The following is an 18,791-nucleotide window of genomic DNA, read 5'->3' as shown; positions in this document are numbered from 1 at the left end:
GCTAGTGAGCCTAATGCCAAGAGACATTATCATGTCCAAGTTGAGTGAAATCCTCCTCCTATGTATTGTACCTACCTCACAGGGGTGTTGTGAGGCTTGACTAATGTTAGCAAAGCACTTGAATATCCTCTGATGAAAGGCATTTAAAAGTGCAAAGTATTATTTTATGTGGTTGACCAAACTCAACCTCAACGCCAGTATGTAGCGTCACATTTTTAATTTCTACTGAACAAAATTACATGCAGATTTCTTACGATAAAAAAGCAAGCCAAATATTATTTAATATAACCTCTACCCTGTAATGAAGGCCAAAATTGTGATATCCAAAGAGCGTGCAGAAAACCAAGCCCTCAAATGTGAATTGCTTTGAGGATTTCAGAGAAAAGAAGTGTGTGTAACGGTCTGTCTCTTTGCAATTTTATTCAAGATTGTCTTTGATGACTTTTCTTTTTCAGCACCACAGATTAAAACACATACCTCGAGGATGTGTGCAGAAATTTCTGGCCTTTCCACTGATAAAGGGCAGGCTAACAATATGTTCCAAAGTCAAAAGTTTATTTGAGCCTGTGTCACAGTGCACAGAAATTTCCACTGTTGCTCATTTGAATTGAAGTTCTTGTACATTTAGCAGATGTTGGATGTAAATTTTTAGTGGCCTTGAGAAACTGGTCTACCACAGATATCAAGCCCTAAATGTATCTATTATACATACTTATTGATGTGGTACTTGTAATTGTTGTATTCGGGTAAAGTTGGTATTACTGCTATAACTAAGGTTGAGATGGCCTTTCCATTATAATCCCCTTTTCTTTTCTTTTTTATATTTTGTATTTTGCTGTTTAACACTGGATCAAGATTAAATTTAAATGGATTAAATCCAACAAAACTATAGCTGTTTTCTACAATATTCAACTCCCCTGCATTTAATTGTATGTCTTTAGAAACTTTTTTAATAACGTTCCACACAGCTGTGTGTTAAAGAATAGTTGATACCCCATGGAAAACTCTAATACAGTCTGCTTAGAAAAATCAATTTATCTTATTGATTTTCTTTCTCCTTTACCAGTCTTTTTCTTCCTTTATCCTTATCTAAAGATGGGCCTCATTTTTATAATACAGATTGTGGTTAGGAAGCAAAATACCCCAAACTTTTCAGCGTTTTCAAAACCAGGATTTAATTTTGTCCTTTCTGGTGAGAGGAGATGCTTCCAAATGTGGATCTGGTGTGGATGTGGACCTCATCCAGGCCCTGAGCATCATTTTATAAAGATTTGAGGAGGCCATTATCTCTAATCAGCCTTTGTATGACTCAGGATCCTTTGCAGTTACTTATGGCTTACTAAAGCGTATAGGAATAGACATGATTTTATGCCAGCCTAACAATTTGCCTATTGTAAAAAAACCTACTGTATTTTTTCTGCATTTTCCACTATGAAAATCTCAAGCCTACATACTTTGTAGCTGGTAGAATTATTCATGTATCCATTGCTAATAGCTGTTAAAATGATAGTAGCTACTAATTGTGACTAGAGGAGAACAGTGTGAAAACGTTCTGAAATGAAATATCACTTCTGTGATTACTGGGATTAATTGGGCATTGATTTTGTTTAAAAAAAATGTCACATGTCCTTAAGTACATCCAAATTAGTGACCATTTCAATTAATATAGCAAGAATTCCAGTACTATGTTGGAAACTGAAAACAATTTTTGTGTAGCTTTTAGGCTGTTGTGGATATTTCACAGAGCTTTAGAGTGTCAAAGGAAGTATCTCTGCTGATGCAGAAGGATACTTTCGCAGAAGAGATCCTGAACCATACATTTAATTTCATAGATATATATTCATGTGAAAAAATCTCCATAATTTTCCCATAAAATGTCGGTAAGTCTCATTATTTGGATAAAGTGAAGCCAATATTTGCAGATGAGAGTGCCTTTGTTTAGATACGTGCATAATAAGGTTTTGATTTTCCACGTGCTCGTAGCGGATACAGAAGTAAATTGAAATGGACTTTGAGTCAAATGTGTAACTTTTGCTTTGAGGAAAAGGCTTTGAAAACTGTCTGTGTATATAATCAACTTCCAACCACCTGTGTTATGAGTATTCACCATATACATCAGGCTGCCTGTCCTAATATAGTCACAGCATCCATATGAGCATGATGGAGTTAAATGACCATCCTACTTCTGAGCAGCCTGAGTGTAGGCTGTAGCCCTGCTTTGGATGGAGCAGTCCGAAAGTGGCTGGTCACGTCACCTGCTGCTGCCACCACCGCACCTGGGTCAGGAAGGCATCCAAGAACCACTGGAGTGCTGAGAGGATCCAGTAAAGTTTCTCTCAGATAGATGGGAGGGACAGAAGGTCCCGTTGCCAGTTTTGGGTTGTGGGTGATCTTCAGAGATTAGCATCATTGCCTTGTGCTAGTGGGAACCAGAAGTCCAGCCAGTGAGCCTGCACTACCCAGAAGAACGTAAATCCCTGAGCTCTGGTAACACCAACTGGGAAATACTGACTAAAGTATTAGTGAAGGTCTGGAATATTAAAATTCCCATTCTTCAGAAGTAGTTTCAAACAGTCAAATATTTTGAATTTTCAAGTATGTGTTTGAACATGGTCTTTTCCTGTATGATATTTTTGTTAAAATTTGAAAATGTGCCATGAGTTTCTTGGGCCTTTTTATAGCAAATGGTTTAGAAAGATGTCACTGCAAATTACTTGTGGTAAAAATAGTAGTAATAGTAATTACTGTACTAACACCATAAAAAAAAAATCATAAGCCTGTGCAGTCCTGTGTGGCACTAGTGACTGTGTGATTCCCTTTTTGCATACAAATTGTAAAAAATTGACCACTTTGTTTCTCATATGACTGAGGAAGTTTCTGCCTGTCTCTTAAAACCGGTATTGAAACCCAGTGAAACCACTCTGACTTGAGCAAGTAGTCGGTGCTTACATGACTAATTTAGTTTTCAAGGAAAGAGAAGGAGAGAAAGAGGCTGCTGTGAGTAGGGATCTTTAGCCAAAGCAAGGCCATGTGCCTGAGTTGGAGCAGAATTTTAAAATCAAGTATATTTTGAAGAAGCTGGTTAAACTTAGTTCAGTCTTGTATCCATGCTGACGATGGAGGGTAGCTTGACCTCAGAATACTTCTACATGATTTTATAAATGACATATAGGGCTGATTTCCTCAACATATGTTTAAGGAGAATCACTCACATGAGAAAATGCTGTGGGTCAGACCAGAAAAAAAATGCATTCGTATTTGGCTGGTTTGTAACTAGTGAAGTAAGTGCAATGTTGCCAAACAGTGCTTCTGAATGCTTCACTTGTTTTACATGCACCATTTCCTAAGGATATGAGAGCAATGTTAGTAGAGAATGCAGAGGTGAGCAGCACTGAGAGCAGAAGGGACTGTGCTGCAGCAGGCATTCATGAGCCAGGAGGCTTTAGCCAGAGCTTCCCAATGTTTCCTGGACAGCATTGCTTGGATTTGCCTGATAAGGATAGCCTTGGTACAACGCATGAAGCCAAGAGCCAAGATGCAGTCTCACTTCTCTGTGATACGTTTCAATCCACTTAATACGTTCAATTCTGTGATTTCAAAATAACCTGTAGCCAAACTGGTGACATGTGTGGCTGCAGATCCTCCTTTGGCACATGATGAGGTAGATCCGTTGAAGTGACAGATGTGAACTGCAGCTGAGGATCTAACCTACTGCTTTCAAATGAGGCCCCCGAGGTGATAGCTGGGCTGGTCTGCAGGGTGTTTTATGTATTCTGTATTTCAGCAACATATATTGGATGACAAATGGTTTTTGTTTTCCTTTTGCCTTTTTGTTAGAATAAAATCTTGCCATAGGTTCCAGTGTGATAGAGATTTATAATATATTTGGAGAACTGCAGAAAACTGTACTGTGAAAAGTGTGGCTGCTACCCTCTCTTTTTTCCTGCAAACAGTAGATCTCAGCAGAGATGGACTTTCCTGGACTTAGACACTCTGTGAAAAAAATATTCTGTCAGTTTCTAATGGAAACATCATTGTAATTACTGAATAACTATTCTGTACAAAGACAGCTTTATTACATGTGTAAATGTAATTTTACTATGTTGTTTTTATGTTTGAGGGACTATAGGCTTTGGTGTGGGTGAGATGTATAGCCTTATAGAAACAGAGATTGTAGCTCCCTGTCTGATGTTTTACTGAAAGGTATTGGGTTGCACTATTTTTGCAGAAGATAAACGTAAACCCATCCCCTGAAGATGAATGATCTCTCCTACTACAAACATGTCAATGACATAACTGGATCATACTATTGAAAATAAAGGCTTGATAATAAATTGCATTATTTTCCCAAGAGACTGCACATGTAAGATCTTTTGACACCTTACGAAGTCCTGCAGCTATTAATGCTGGTTATAACGGATGCATCCCTCTATTAATTCTGTCTCAGCTTTAGATAAATTCTGAATACTGTAATTAGAAGAACATATTTTTCCATCACTTCTCAAATCTGTGCTCTATGGAATTCATTTTTTTTGTCAAGTAAGAGGTGGAGCTGGCTTGGTTTAGATACAGTTCACACAAGTGAGTTTTTGCAAGATCAGAACGCCGTCTTCATTTAAATAGAATGTAAATTACTGCATAATGTTACAGTTCTCTGTGTACCATATATACATCCATATATAGCTTTTAATTCTGGACCATTTTGTGTTAACAAGGCTTTCATTGCTTGTTTGTATTTGCAGGTCTCACTCAAAAGTTTCAATTCAGCAGAGCAGTTGGATATAGGCAGGATGTATGTGAAGCTGTGTTGACCATGGCTCAGCTCCATATATTAGCATCAAGGCAGTCCTACTGATTCCTGTGGGATTAATCAAGTGCTTCAAATGATGTATCAAATCATGCATCTGGATGAAACAGTCTGCCTAGAAAGTGATTTAGGTCTGTTTCTGCACAGGTTTGAAGTGGTTTTGCTGAATTTAAATGGAAAACTTACTTTTATATGGAGAAAACTGCTCTTCTCTTTTTTCTTTTGTTATAGAAGAGCATATGTTTTGCATCTGCAGGGGAGATACTGGTTCGCAGTGTATCGAAATATGCCAAGTTTAACAAAGGTTCTCAGTTATTGTTTGAAGCATCCCAGGATCTGAGAATAAAAGAATTATTTTTAGAATGTTAATTAATGAATATAGCTCTAATTACCAATTTAAACCATTAGCCAAACAAAATATATACATTTCTCTTACAGTTTGTCAGAAAGGTAGTTTTTTAATGATATGCCTTTAAAAACGACTCCATAAATATGGGAACAGTATGTGTTCAATATAAAATTTTTATTCCACTCTAAGGACTGACTACATGGATTTTTTTTTTAAATGAGAAACTTTATCTTCTGTATTTTAAGCAGAACAAATTTGAATTTTGTCTCTGATAATAAAATTTTGTATAGTAATGTGTAATTCATCACTGTCTTAATTTTCTGACGTGAAGACATGGCTAAGATAAATAATACCCATCCTTTTGATTATGTTCCCATTTCAGTTGAGATAACAGTTTAATAATGCTGAGTAGTTACACTGAGGTTTTACAATGAAAAACATACAAGAAAAAGTACTTTTTGACGTGGGGGATTTTTCAAAACAGATTAAAATGCTGGGGCTAGTAGAAAGCAGAGATCCATGGAAAATACAATATCTGGGCTTGGAAGTACTCTCAAACATTCCAAGACTAACAGGCCCAAGACTGAAATATAGAACAAAGTCTGTCTTCTGTGCTTTTCTAATTATGTAGATTTTGAATAAACAAAAATATATTTCTTTGGTAAAAGTGATTTCAAATGGAATCACAGTTCAAATGACTTTTTAATAGAGTCCTTGAGTTAAGACTATTATTTTTCTTTTTTGAAGAACAGTTTTCAGTAACAATGAGATGTGAAATGTGTGCAATTATTTACCCATTGGATACAATCATGTTCCCACTGAAGTCAATTGGAGCTCTGACATTGACATCACTGGGAGTAAAAGCCAACCTGGTGTTTTTCAAAATATACCTTTCAAAGCCAAAATGTCTTTTTTCTTTAATAATAAAGATGTTTTCTTCTGTACTGCATGTCTCAGTCTGCTGACAAGCTGAAGGGAATTTTTAATGTCCTGGTTTTGCAAAGCACAACAAGCAGCAGTGATGCTTTGAGTACAAGTAAGTAAAGACAGGGCCTAAATAAGTATGTTTATAGTTTCCTACCATCAACCACTTCATGGTATTATACTGGGGCTAGGGCTTTGACCATCCTATATGCATATGTCAGTAGACAGAGACATACCCCTCATACCTCTTCTTTATGACTTTGGGTCTGGAGGTCTGAGGGGCAAGCAGAGAGCTTTTATGTTAAGAGGGAATACTGGTGTGTAGGATGAACTATGAAAGACTAGGATATACTGCCCCTAAAAAGAGGTTTTTTTCTTCCTTTTCTACTACATGTACCTCTCCCGGAGTCTTGAAACAACTGAGATGAAGTGCATGGCCACCTTGGAAGCATCCCTGGGAGAGGAGGCAAGGACGTGAGGAGAGAGAAACAGCACTTCCCTCTGCAATGGCAGTTGCAGCACATCTAATCAAACATCAAAAAGAACAAGCTGGTGTCTTCCCCAGTGTGGCCACTGCAATCAGAAGCACTTCAGTCAGTGGCTGAGCTGCTTTTAAGTTGAACATTTTAATACAAGACCAAATGAAGAGCTGTTTATTTGCTTTCAGCTCAGTATAAGAGCAGAAGTTTAAAGGCACCCATTTGCTTTGAAAGCCCTGTCACTGAGGTGGAGGGAGTAGTAAGGAGAGAAGTTAAAGTCTTTAATTTGTAAATAGGCATAGGAGTATTTGCTATCTTAATATCAGAAAAACACTTTTTGCTGACTAATTCCCTGCTTTGTCCTATTCCTAGCAAAAATGATCTTGTTTTCTTTAAGCTGCACCTTCATCATAGAAGCATAGAGGCTCTCTCACTCCTGCATACTGCGAGGACTAAGGCCTCAGGAGTGGTGAGAAAAGATTCAGTATGCTGGTGATCATCCTGGCTTTTCTGAGAACTGAGCACATAAACCCCATGTTAGAGAAACAGTATTGAAAACAGTGCATTTTGATGTCTGAAGCTGTATTACGGATGGGAAAATGAGCACAAAGATAGTTGTCAGAAAAATGTAAAGACAGTAAGGCCGAAATGATGTGAAGTAATGAGGATGCGCTTGGGAAATGAAAGGGTCGTTATCTTGAAGCTTAGTCATTGAGTTAGCAGTCATGTCTACTCTGGACAAAATCTGGTTAGAGTAAACAGAAATTGCTGAATGATTAAAAGGAAGCACCCTACTAGTGCTTGTTGTTTGCATCTTGAAGCCATTGTCAGAGTACAGAAACTCCTCTGTATGGAACAGAGCCCATACTCTTCTGCTCATCTGTGCCAATTTGTCCTAAGTCAACCCATTAGAATTTTGGCTAATGATGCAAGGCTGAATGAGAACTCCATTAGTGAGGCTGTGGTGAGACTTGATCCTCAGGTACACTTCCCATGTGTCACCTTCTTGCCTTTCTGTCATGATCTTGCTACTTTTCTTCTTGGGTCGTAACGACTGGAACAGCAGGTAGAGCCTGGGTATGTTTTATATGATTTTGCCTTCATGTCACCTTGCCTCTCAGCAGTAATTAGAGGGCTGAAATGAAGAATCTGAATGGCCTTGATCTTGCTTGCTGCCATGCTGCCCCTCACCCACTGAAGTGCCTCACTATCTGCTAAACTGCTAGAGCCTGAGCAGCAGCATTAGAGCTGAAGCCCTAGTGTAGCACTTTCATTTTGCAGTGTATTGAACACAATGTTAATTACTCATTGTATAATACTACGGCATTACTTTTAGCAAACATCTTTTTGCTTCTTGAACTTTAGAATCACTTTGGTCTGTTACACTTGACATCATTTTTGACCTGCTCATTGCAAAAAAGTTAAGAAGAAGAAAGAGGAGGAAGAGGGGGAGGATAATAAGATGCTATTACGTGACATGTCTATTACAGTAATTCATTTCATGTGGCACAGAACTGTTGCCAGTGATAAATGCATGTTCCTGGTGCAATTATGAGATGTACCTTGAACTTTTCAACAATAAAACTGTCAAAAGGTTGCAGTAAGCACCAGCACAAATGTGAATCCGTCTCTTAAAGAGATGAAATAGCTCACAAATATGATTTTAATAAATGGTATTATTTTCAGAGATTCGCTTTTAGATCCATTAACTATTTATAGTTAATGCCAAAAGTGTATGTTGTTTCCGCTCTACAATCATGGATATAACCCATTCTTTTTGCATCCCACTCAGTTGCTTAGCTGATTGACACATTTCACATACGTTTCTATGGAGCTTAGGGTAATGATGTTGTAATAGAAGTCTTATCACAAAATCAGAATGTCTTTCACAGAATCACAGTATCTTAAAGGCTGGAAGGGACCTTGAAAGATCATCTAGTCTAATCCCCCTGCCAGGGCAGACCACCTACAGTAGTTCACATAGGAACTCATCCAGTTTCCATATGTACAAGTGGAAATTGAAGCAGTTCAGTCCCTTCCAAAATGCCTGTGTGGTTTTGGATGGTTGATATTAAAAGCACGTTAACCCAAGCAGGTAAGTAACCCCAAGGCAGATGAGTTACTCCAAAGGAGAATACATCAGCTTGCAAAGAAGAGGTGCTTCGGGAGAGGGAAGGTCTTTCTTGGTATTTTTCTGAAGATTTGTGTAGCTCCAAAGGACAAGCAGAGGAAAACCTCAGCCAAAGATGCTGAAGCAAATGAACAAAAAGCCAAGACACAGAAAGAATCAAAGATGGCTGAGAAACACTTACAGAGAAGGCAATTTGGGGTAAATGTGGTTGGTTTGAGAAGGAGTAAAAGATGAAGACTTCCTTAGGGCCTTATTGTTAGTGGTCTATGCTGGTGGGACTGGAGCCTTGGTTAGGATTTCTTCTGGTGTGCTATGCAACTGCAGATTTTTCCCTTTGATTTTAAAGCTGTGTAAGCCATAAGCTGCACTATATATACAGAGTGCTTGTACCATTTTAAAATAGATGAGCTGTTTAAGGGAGCTCGTTTGACCTTAGTTCACAGAATTCAGTAGCAGACAAATGGTTGTCTCAGGAATTTTTTTGTTGTGTTTAAATCTCATCACTGAAGGTATTTTGTAGTAACTCAGCCTGGGAATAAGTCAGATGAGGTGAAAACAAAGGACAAAATCAGAATCATGAGGGAGCTACTTGAAAGAGTTCAGCACAGGGCTGCAAAGATGATTGAGGGAGTGGAGCATCTCCCTTATGATGAAAGGCTGAGGGAACTGGGGCTCTTTAGCTTGGAGGAGACTGAAGGGTGATCTCATTAATGTTTACAAATACATTAAGAATGCGTGTCAGGACGATGGAACCAGACTCTTCTCAGTGGTGGCCAATGATAGGACAAGGGGCAATGGGTACAAGCTAGAACATAACAGGTTCCAAAGAAACTTAAGGAAAAACTTCTTCACTGTGAGGGTGACAGAGCACTGGAACAGGCTACCCAGATGGGTTGTGGAGTCTCCTTCTCTGGAGACATTCAAAACCCACCTGGACAAGTTCCTGTGACCTACTCTGGGTGGTTCTGCTGTGGCAAGGGAGTTGGACTACATGATCTTTTGGAGTCCCTTCCAGCCCTTAAGATTCTGTGATCTGTCTTTATGTAATTCATTCTTCTGTGACCTTGCCTAATACCAAAATTTCAGATGCATATATGGGGTTTGCATTTTACTACTTTTGTGTGCATAGTATGACACTAAATTAAAATGGGCAAATATTTAATTGATAGAGCTGCATGGAATTTCTGTGGAGGCTAAATACTCAAAATTCCATGTATACTAAATGGGAAAATGCAGGTCATAGGTTTAACATTACGTGTGCAATTATAAGTAAAATTTTAAAAAGGTTTCACTTGTGTTCAGCAATTGTACTTTATAATAGGATATGAAATGGTAATAGATGTTTTAAGTGTCTAAGTGATTTGTTTAGGCTATAAAAGGACAGAAGCCTTCCATTTCCTTTCTACGTATGTTGAATTTGCAGCTTCTGTGAACCAAACTTGAACCTGACAGGCCATAAAGGTACAAAATGCTAATTGTGCTTTATTTGAAAAACTGAAGTAAATAATGAGATTTACTAAAATCAAGTGATTAAGCAAAATATGTAATGAGAATTGACTTTATAAACTTCAGCAATTTAAGTGCAGGCATGTATAGACAAGTGGATAAACTAATAAATACAGTCTACTCATTTTCAGCTGGGCAAGATTGAGTTTGTCTTCCTAATAAGCAAATATAGTCACTTTACCTTGGTCTAGCAACTTCTAATTTGTGTCAGAGTTGGTGACAGAAGAGTTGTATGCACTGGTCTGAAGGCATTGCAGGACTGGGACTTCCATGTGTCCTGGTAGTAATGGTTCAATTAATATACTATCCATTCCTATTTTAGCAGAGCTAGAGTAATTTGAACAACTGAGACAAAGCAGTGCAATACAGTACTTCCAAAGAGCCTGGTTCCTACCATGTGTGTCAAACTTGCTCAGTTTAGTTGTCTACTAGATAAATGTCTGCATCTGAGCTAGTTATCAAGGATCCTTTCATCAACATGGAGAAAAAAAGCAATAAATCACAAAATATGCAACCGAGGCAGTAAGGTGGATAGAAAAGGTGAATATTGTGAATTCCAGCAGTAGATTAATGTACATAGAAAATTTTAAGGCGTAACCTGAACAGTGAGCATCTTGGAAAAAATTGCTCTATTTACTGTAAATGAAATTAGTAATCGAGGCCCAACTCAGGGAGCTGATCAGAACCCGAATGTAAAAAAAAGTAACCGTCAAGCCAAGGGAGTCTTAGTAGGGCTTTTATTTTTTTTTTTCCGTTGACCTCTGTCATTTATGTTAGATGTGAAGCAATATATCCTAGTCCTAATATGTTTGAGGATAGGTACTGTCTCTTCTGACAGTTGACAGTCCTATGATAGCAGATAATTGCTGCAAAGATAAATTGATTATTTCTTATATCTTGATTTAAACCCGGATTTAGAGATTTCTTTCCTCACCACATTTATGATATTAGCTTTTTTCCATTTAATTAGTATTTAGGATTTGATGGTTTCCTGATCACATTACTCAACAACAGACATGGAGAAGTGCTTTTGACTAAAACTAGTGTAGCTCCTGAAGTACTCCAAAGGCAGAGAGCAGATGCATTCTGTGAGCAAAGCTCTATTTTTTATTATTCATGAATATTATAATTTCTTCCTGATAATATAATTTCTTCCTGACTTCTTTGATGACACGATAGGGAAGACATTATGTGACATAAAAAATCTTTTATGTTATCCAGGTCTTTTCAGCTTATGATGTCTTACATCATAATAACAGAAGTAGTATCTAAGCAAGATGTAGTGGCAAACATAAGGCCATGCAGTGATTTTCTTCATAGTGAAGGCAATTCACAATAAGTTGTGAACAAGGTGCCTGTAGCAAAAAAAACCCCACTAAACCCAAAACCAAAAAAATCAAACCAAAGTAGGTTGTAGGAATATTAAAAAAATAATGAAAGTGCTCGTGGCCCTGACTACAGACATTGAACTGAAATGGATTAATATAGTACTTTAGGAGAAGAAAGGAGCACCAAACAACTGAGTACTTAGTGAAGAAAGATACTGAGAGAGAAGTATGGAAGTGGAACAGTATAGTGCAGTGTCAATAATCAGGAAATCCTATATAAAGATGAAATATGTTCTTTAACCAAGAAAGGAGCAACTCTGGACTTTACAGCCCCTACACACATTTCAAACCATTATTAGAGACGTGGTAGGCAAATGGCAGAACAGAAATGGAGAAATAGATGAAAATGTTTATTACCTACTACTGGACTTCAGAAAATTGAAGGTGGCAATGCACAATGATTATGTATATTTAGGCAGACAGAGTATTGCACTTTAATAAGTCTAACTTTGATCATTAGGATGCTAAAGAGGAAGTGTTGGGGAAAAAAGGCGTTTCTGGACTCCTGGATTATAATTAAAGCAACAGCCATTAAGTAGTGTGAATTTACCAGGCATAGATCTTGCAAGGCAAACTCAATGATTGCTTTTTTGATAGCATTGCACAGCTATTGGATGAATTTAGGGCAGTAGCTATCATTTATTTGGATGTTAATAAACCATTTGACAGCAACTCTCAAAGTTAATTCAGATTGGCCAGGGAAGAAATATGTTTATATGGACTGAAGTTTGCTGAAGAACTGTTAACAAAAGATATTGAGAAGTGGCAATCTGTAAGACTTGCGTGAGATATCTAGTGGATACCTAGGTTTGCTCAGGTTTTAATATCTTCATTAATGATTTTTCAGAAGGTAAGGAAAAAGCAGCCTATTAATGAAATTTACAGTGTGAGGGATTTTTTAACAACAGTAAGGAAGAGGAAAATTTACGAGACCCTACCAAAAGAATTTAATAATAGGCAGGAAATCAGGTTCACCTATAAATGCAGGCTAATTCTCCTGGGCAAAGTAATTCACAAACTCAGTTACTGAGTAGAATGGAGAAACCTCAATAGTACTAGAGCAAAATAGTTTAGAGGAGTTCGCAGAGCAAAGCAGGTACAAGTTTGCAATGAATTATAGTAGCAAAATGAGCTAGTATCATTATGGGATCCCACTGTAATGCATAATGTCACTGATCAAAAAGTTACAGTCTTTGTCTACTTTGGTTTGACTGCAAATAGATATGGTTTTTCATTGTCAGAAAGAATTTAAGAAATAAGAAAGACTTCGAGGTGAGAAACAAACAGAGTTTAGAGAGACGGTATTTGATTATTCTAATTAAATATCTTAACTTGTTAATGAGGTCCTTGGCACAGAGATTATGAAAACATAAACCATCTATGTATTTATACGTGCACTGAATAGGTGTAAGATGATTAAGAAAATCTTAAATGAAAGATGGATGACTAAGACAGACCATGAATAACATAAATGGAGTAATGGAGAAATGGTTTCTGTGATCATATCTGAAGATAAAAGGATTCCTAATACCTATAAGAGCATTTACAGTGTCATCTTGAATTATTTTGATAATTTATGTGTTTAATATTTGGATCAGTTGTGCTAATATGTGCCATTAGAGGTGATAAGAAGGGGAAGAGGTGTTGTAGCTTAGCTATCCCAAATATCCTAGAGTGGAAGATGTTAAGAAAAGGACTGCCAGACCCAGGTGAGCAGCCTGCAAGTACCATCTCAGTATTTCCATTGGCTTTCTGATCTGGAAGACGTTACAAAAACACACAACAGGTGGGCCAGATTTACTGCCCTGTTACAGCTGCTGTCAGTTTGTGTCTTTAAAAAATGTTTGAAGACATCAAACAGTTTTGCTCGCTAGCTAAAAGTTGTGTAGATTGACATCTGCCACTAGAAATGGATTGTACCTACTAGCCAATAACAGAGTTGCAAAGACCTTGCTGGGAGCTGCAAGAAGCAGGGAGAAATTGTGCTTACTGTCCCTCTACTGGGGCCTGGAATCAGCCCATGACCTGTCTTACCATAATGATTGTCAGAAGGGATGGCTTTGGGGTAAGTAATTATTGATAAGAAAATATAAAGCATATCATTTAATTTTAATTTATTCCCATCTGTAGCTTTTCATGTGTGATTGTGACTATACCTTGAAAAATTCTTATGTGCCTCTGATTTCTAATCCTCAGGCTCTCCCAGAAACAAATTACAACAGTACTCAGATACTCACCCTCTTGGTAATTGAAAGCACTTTGGACATCTTAAAAATGAGATTTTGATGCATAGATAAATCTAGTGACACGTTACGACATTGCCTTCTGAAAGTATGCAAGATATTCCTGGCTTGCTGCATATTACATAACATAGCCATTAAATGCAGATTATCTTTCAAAGGAGAGGCAGAGATTAATGAGTCAAATGAAAATGATGAATTAAATGAGCCTGATCAGACACACTTACAAAATTAGCTAGCAAAGAGTTCTATAGAAACGAGAAATATTAGAGAGAGCTTGGGCAAACACAATTTTAAGAAGAGTGGTAATGCATATAAACATACATTATCACATTATAGTTTTCTTATTATACTCTTTTTTTTTTTTTCTGGGAACTACATAATGCAAAGACATTGCAGGCATTGCTCTGCAAACAGTACCCCGGGCAAGAAAAAAGGTGGCTGCCTTCTCTTAGATGGCATACTGAGTTTCAGACTCCTGGATCCTCACCCTGCACTGATTCTTTCTTCAGTAGGGGCCAGAGACTTCAGTGGGGCTCCATGCAAATCCAGAAAAGTCTTCCCTTGCAGTCAGGCCAGATCAGAGCTATAAATCAAAGCCACTGATTTGCTTGGTGTCTTTAGGCAAATCATTTATCCTTAGTGGAATGCATGTCATTTAGCCTTTGCATAATAAGACTTTTCCCCCAAGGGATATTAGGAGGTTTGCCTAATGAAAGATGTGGGAAAAAGTTTGCAGAGCCTTTGATAGACTTGTGAATACAAAGTTGTCTTGTTTCCACTTTCTATAATGGGTGGGACAGTGGTGACTTTCTACTTCCCACTCTTAATGTTTGTTTCCTGCTCATATCTGCCAACAGATTTCCTTGTTTTCGGGCAAGGCTGTCACTGTTGCAATTCTTACCCAATCGCTAATGTTGGCCCTGGCACAGAAGGTTATCATCTCCCTGACCTCTTTATATTCATGCAAAATATTCTACAAAAGAAATTCTTTCAATGCAACAGGGACACAACTCATCTTTGGAGCATTTTGAGGGATCCTCAGACTTTGAAGGCACATCTGCCAACACAGCGCAGTACTGTGGTCTCCAGCCCAGCTCATAGCCTGACCTGAAGCAGCTACCTTTCTACCTCCCCTCTGTAATTGACCTGTCGGCTTAAGGGCCACGCTGTTCAAAGGCAGCTGAACTGCTGGCACTCCTCAGGTGCAAACTGCTCTGTTGTCCCAGGTTCACCGATTAACACAGTAAAGTGGTAAACTGAACGTATCTGCTGGTTATTCTGTTTCAAAATTAAGGAGAGCTTTTGTGCCTGAAATCTTAGGGACTTTCTCCAAATTTATCATTAGGTAGAATGAAAGATATATTTCTGCCTAGCAGCTTTCTAAGAGCCTTCATGCAGACAATCCTGGCTACAATAACAGTACCCTTGAAAAAATTTATGAACTATATATTCAGTGGAGACTGCCAAGATGCCTTGCTGACACTGCTTTAATTACCATATCATCTGATAAATGACTGCATAGCTTAGTGAGATTCCTTTGGTGAGGGAGATCAAGATACTGGCTCCACCAGACTGAATACAACCTCTTCAGTTAATTTATGTAAATCTCCAAAAACAGTCATATCCCCAGCATATGTTTTTGGAACCCCATCCATCACCATCATGATGTCTTTATCGGTTGATGCTAATACTGCTGTTTCTAGCTGGAAAGCTAAAAGAAGACTTGAAAATTGATGGATGGATGAATAGCTGCTACCCTGGAGATTCTTATTCTTGATAGAGTTTGGGCTAACAGGTGTGTGGTGAGTGAATTCAACAGCATCTTGACTGTGTTTTTAATTACATTCTCCATTCTTATTTTATAATAATTCAGTATTTAGCATCAGTGTTCCAAAATATTGTAAAAAGAGTCATGATCTATAACACTCCAACCAGAGCTTGAACCCAGAGTAATACATTTTCTGAAAATGGGCAATAGAAATCACTGGAGAAAATGAAATTAATTCAGATGCTTGATCGCTGGCAGAGGCACTGGCCTTGGAGAATGTTACTCTAGCAAAAAAAAAGGAACATACAAGATCTATGTGTGACTATGCTGACTCTGGCACTGTTTAATTAACTCAGATGGCTGACCTTCCTGGATGCCTTCTAATGTGAGGGATTTTTGTCACACTTTACAAATAAGATGGAGATGGCCCTGAGCAACCTCTCAGGAAAAGTCAAAGCAGTCGAGGTAGTAGAAGAGCACTGCCACTGCAATTCACATTTGGTGGCAGAGAGCTGGGAAAGGAGGTTTCAGCTCGCGGGCAGGCTGATCCTAGGGGAGTTCGTGCTCAGCATCCCCAGAGAGGTACAGGACAACTACCAAGCTGTGACTGCAGATGAAATCAGAATGTGGATGCTATAAAGCTGCCCTCCCTGTGGCCTCTGTGGCCTCTCTCCTCCCAGCAGCTCCCATCCTCTGTTAAGCTGTTCCTTTGGTTGTGTGCACAGGCAGCCAAGCCGATGTCTTTCATTGCCACAGGGTGCTGCTGTGAGCTGGGCTAGCTGCTGACCCTGTGTGGGCCCTGCCTTCCCAACCTTGGGGCTGGATAACCCTGGAGTTTACCGAATATCTCAATGAAAAGGGTGGCTGGGGTCTATTTCTGCTGTGGAAATACCAGTTGACTTTTTCTTCTGGTTCAATTTAGCTGACAGTATTTTTTTGATACTTTCGTCTATAACTCATCCAATTTTGGGCATTGCTGATTCCCAGGAGTTACTTGTCTCTACAGTAACCTGAGAAAGATACCAGTGTAATCTGGGGAGATCCTTACCAAATCTTTGCGTGTTTTCCTTTCAGAAAGATGGAGACAAAGAATTCCGATGGCAGAGCACCTCTTCCAGACCTCTGTTGCTCTTCTTCAAGCCAGAATGTCTTGAGAAAGCAGCGATAATTTCAGTGGTTAGTGATCTCATGGGAAGAGCAGCACTGCCTGATCAGAGAAACACTTCAAAGCACTATCAAAATTATGATAATTCCTTCATTTAAGAACTCTTTCTGGCTTCCTATCAAAGTGTATGCTTACACTGTAGCCACATAAATGTTATTATAGATAGATTTAAGCTAACTATGTAGCTTTTATAACAGGACAAATAAGCTGATATTTCTCTGCGTGCTGCCTCTGAATTGAGAAACTTCAGACAGCGCTCACTGGCAGTTCTCACATGGTGTTTACAATCTTTAGCTCGTGTTTCTAGTTTAACATAGTCTAACTTTATATTGTGGTCATTTTCAAGTTCTTAATTGAATCTTTCTTATTCCAGAGCCTCCAGGGAAGACTTATAGCTGGAAATTACTCTCCTTGAGGCCACACTTGCAAATATAATAATTTAAATGAATGCCGCTTCTGTGCCAGTGCAGATTCAATGGTATGTTCTTGGGGCTAATTTTAAAGGACATTCACTCACCTTTTATGAAGTGCAGGAAAGCCCTGGTCCACATTTTCCTTTGGAAGATAAATCGAACCCATTGGAAGTTTATAGCCTAAGACAATTGACACCTGCTGAAGGCCGTGGAATCAACTCCAAACTTTCCAAAAGATGGTAAGTGCCATCATGGCTGATGACTTACTGTCTCTGCCAATAACATTGATACTGTGACTACAGCCATTAAAATTTTCCCAGTGATTGGCATGACCAGACAGAACTGATTTAGCAAAAGAATGTTATCTGTCTGCGAGAATAGTATTTTAGAGTATATAATCATGAGCAACACACAAACCAAGTGTCATTTAAGCAAAAATGGCAAAGTAAAAATTAATATAATAATTTTTCTTACATTGTAAGGAGGCACATTTAGCAAAAGAAGACTGTCATTTTCTATCAAATAACTTTGTTCAAGACTAATGACTTTCCTTGAAACTCTCATTTTTCTTTGGATCTCCATACGTTCTGTAAAAACTAAGGTTTTAATTATGTTCATCTTCCCTAGAGAAGGCCTTTTATGAAAACAAATCTTGAGCCTTGCAGCACTTAAGCATTATACTCTTACTTCCCATTATTAGTATAATTAAACAAGTTGATTTCAGAGAGCCTATGGACACATTTTTATTATACATTGCAGGATCCACAAGAGTACATCTTGTGGAGTTCTTTCCACAGGACTCTATTCTCTTTTCTTTCTTTGACTGTGTAGCTCTGGGACTCTATAAAGAAACCAGTTTTCAAAGGGATTGCTCTCTATCATCAATGATGATTTTCTAAAGAACTTAGTAGGCATTGTCCAAATGAGTTTAATTGTAAATGTCCATGTTTCTTTGGGAGCAGACCTATACAAAGCTACTACCATCTAAATGCATTCTTATGCATTAAATTTGATGAATTTTGAGCAGCTTGCTCAGTCAATATTTATTAAATGGTTGGTCCTAACAATGAAGTGTAGTCAAAATAAGTGGTAGGCCTAAAATGCAACATTTTTGATTACTTGAGATTTAATCAATTGAAGAAAACAGTGAGGCAAAATAATGAGTGATTGAAATACTGCACATGAATCATTTTAATAGCATAATTAAGCTAAAAGTAATAACATAGCCTTTGTCAAGCTTGCCTGCAACAAAATGCTGTGTTGAAACTCAAGAATCAAATTTTACATTCTCCATCACATGGTGCAGAAGAATGAAAATGAGATAAATTATAGCCTGAAGTGACAAAGGAAGGCACTTGGAGGATAAATGTACCTATATATTGTCAAAATATTGCACTCCTCATTTTTTTTTTTCAATCTGCATCAACAATATGGACCACAGGAGAGAGAAAGTAGCAGAATTATATTTTAGTGATCAAATACTTTAAGGAGTGATAGAATTTGCACTACAGTGTGCTGTATTTTGAGTGATCTGAGTCCTAATGGAGAGAGCACAAGTGTAGACAGCAGCAGAGGCAGTATATCCCACTACTGATGGATACTGGAGAGACAGGGTGCA

This window comes from Colius striatus, chromosome 1 (genome assembly GCF_028858725.1).
Source record: "Colius striatus isolate bColStr4 chromosome 1, bColStr4.1.hap1, whole genome shotgun sequence".
NCBI classification, from domain to species: Eukaryota; Metazoa; Chordata; class Aves; order Coliiformes; family Coliidae; genus Colius; species Colius striatus.
Note: the sequence above shows the minus strand (reverse complement) of the source record.